This window comes from Elephas maximus, chromosome 6 (assembly GCF_024166365.1).
Source record: "Elephas maximus indicus isolate mEleMax1 chromosome 6, mEleMax1 primary haplotype, whole genome shotgun sequence".
In the NCBI taxonomy this organism is placed as follows: domain Eukaryota; kingdom Metazoa; phylum Chordata; class Mammalia; order Proboscidea; family Elephantidae; genus Elephas; species Elephas maximus.
In genome coordinates this window covers 16,940,889-16,943,841 of record NC_064824.1, presented here as the reverse complement: position 1 = coordinate 16,943,841, position 2,953 = coordinate 16,940,889, and positions in this window count along the sequence as shown.

The window sequence follows — 2,953 nt, the reverse complement described above, 5'->3', positions numbered from 1 at the left end:
GATCTTTTTGGAATGGTGCATGGGGAATGGAGGATGGCAGTATGGGAGCCCTCCTTGACTGATACACAGGGGGTGAAGGATAGGAGGTTGGGGCCACTCCTTGGAATGTTGCCTGGTGGGTACAGGATGAGTATGGGAACCCTTTTGTGAATGGTGCTCTGAGAGCGGAGGCTGGGAGTACGGGGTCTCCTTTTGGAATGGTGCACAGGGGTGGGTGGAGGATGAAAGGATGGGAACTCTCATTTGAATAATGAATGTGAAGTGGAGGAGAGCAGGATGGGATTCCTTCTTGGAATGAAGAACAAGAGGTGGAAGATGGGAGCCCCCCCTTGAAATTGTACACAGGGCTGGAGGATGGAATGGTGCATGGAGGTGGAGGATGTGAGAATGGGGCATTCATTAAATGGGGCCAGAGGGGTGGAGAATGAGAGGAACGGCCCTTCGTTTGAGTGGTGCACGGGGGTTGGAGGATGGGAGGATGAGGGCCTTCCTTGAATGGTACATGGGGGTGGAGGATGGAGGATAGGAGCCTGTCTTAGTCATCTAGCACTGCTGTAACAGAAATCCAAGTGGATGGCTTTAACAAAGAGAAATTTATTCTCTCACAGACTAGGAAGCTAGAAGCCCGAATTCAGGGCATGAGCTCCAGAGGAAGGCTTTGTCTTTCTGTCAGCTCTGGGGGAAGGACTTTGTCGTCAAGGTCCTTGGACTAGGAGTTTCTCAGGGCAGGGACCCTGGATCCAAAAGACTCACTCTTCTCCTGACACTACTTTCTTGGTGGTATGAAGTTCCCCTGTCTCTTGGCTGGATTATCTCTTTTATATATCTAAAGAGATTGACTGAGACACAACATAATTTTGCAGATTGAGTCCTGCCTCATTAACACAACTGCCGCTAATCTCATCTCTTTAACATCGTAGAGCTAGAATTTACAATACATACAACAGGCACATCAGGGGACAAAATGGTAGACAATCACACAATAATGGGAATCATGGACTAGCCAAGTTGACAAAAAATTGGGGGGAACAAAATTCAATCCATGACAAGGCCCTTCTTGGAATTGTGCACAAGGAGTGGAGAAGAAGATGAAGTTCCTCCTTGGATTGGAATATGGGTGTTGGTAGATGGGAAGATGGAGGCCCTGCTTGGAATGGTGCCTGAAGGGTGGAGAATGGAATGATGGGGGCACTTCTAGGACTGTTGTTCAGTGGGTGGAAAATGGGAGGATTGAAGCCTTTTTTGGGATGGTGCACAGAGCGTAAAGGATGAAGAGGACAAGGGCCCTTACTAGTATGATGCCAGTAGGGTGGAGAATGGGCACACAGGGACTGTTCTTGACATGGTGCACAGGAGTGGAAGGATGGCAGAATGGGGGCCCTTCATGAAGTGTTGCATAGAGGATAGTGGATGGGCTAATGGGTCCCTTCCTTGGAATGGTGCACAGGGATGAAGGATGGGAAGATGAGATCCTCCTTGGAATGGTGGGCCCTCCTTGCAGTGGTGCACAGGGGTAGAGAATGGCAGCATGGAGGCCCTCCTTTAAACTGTGCACTGGGTTGTAGGATGCCAGGATTGGGCCTCTCTTTCTAATAGTACATGGGGGTTAAAGGATGGTAAGATGAGGTCCTTCCTTGAAATGATCCATGGGGGATATAGGATGGGAGGACGGGGGCCTTCCTTGAAATGATGAATGGGGAGTGAAGAGTGGGAGAATAAGGGCCCATCTCAGGTTGGTGCACAGGGATGGGTAAAGGATAGAAGGATGGGGGCCCTCCATGGGCTGGTACAAACGGGGTGGAGGATAGAAGGATGGGAACACTCCTTTGACAGGTGCATGAGGAATGGAGGATGGCAGTATGGGGATACTCCTTAGAATGGTGCAGGGAGGTGAAAGATGAGTGAATGTGTGCCTTCCTCAGAAGCATACACTGAGGGTGGAGTATGAGAGGGTAGGGTACTCCTTTGAATGGTGCCTGGTTGGTGGAGGATGGGAGTGTGGATTCCCTGTCTGGACTAGTGCATGGGGGTGGATGGTGGGAGGGTGGGGGCCCTCTTTGAAATGGTGCATGGGGAGTGGAGGATGGGAGGATGGGAGCTTTTCTCGGAATGGTGCATTCGGTTGGAGGGGAGGAGGGTGGAAACGTTGGGGCCCTCATTTAAATGGTGCATATGGAGTAGAGGGTAGAACTATTGTGTCCCTTCTTGGAATGATGCATGGGGGTGAGTGGTGGATGGGAGCATAAGGCCCCTCATTCCAAAGGATGGAAAATGGGAGGATGGGGCCCCTTTTTGAATGGTATACAAGGAATGGAAGATAAGGGCCCTCCTTGGACTGATACCCAAGCGTTGAAGAATGGGAGGATGTGGTCCTTCTGGAATGTTGCTTGAGGGTGGAGAATGGGAGGATGGGGCCTTTCTTAAAATGGTGCATGGCAGCGGACAATGAGAGGATAACGTACCTCTTTGGACTGGTGCACAGTGGATGTAGAATCAGAGGATGGGGTCCTCCTAGGAATGGTGTACAGAAAGTGGAGGATAAGAGGATGGGGGCTGTCCTTGGACTGGTGCATGGGGTAAGGAGGATGGCAGAATGGGGGCTTTCCTAAACTGGTGCACTGGGAGTTGGATTAAAGATGGACACCCTCCTAGCAATGGTGTCCTGCAGGTGGAGGATGAAAGGATGGGGGCCTTTTAAAAAAGGGAAAAGTGTGCATAGGGCCTAACATATGGCAGGGTGGGGGCTCATCTTGAAATGGTTCATGAGGGGCAGAAGATGAGAGTATGGGGGCTTTTTTGGGATGGAGCATGGTGGTAGTGGAGGATCGGAGGATGAGGCCACTCATTTGAATAGTGGAGGATTGGAGGTTGTGGGCCCACCTTGGACATGTTCATGGGGGGGGTAGAGGATAGGAGAATGGGGACACTCATTGGAGTGGTTCACAGGTGTGTG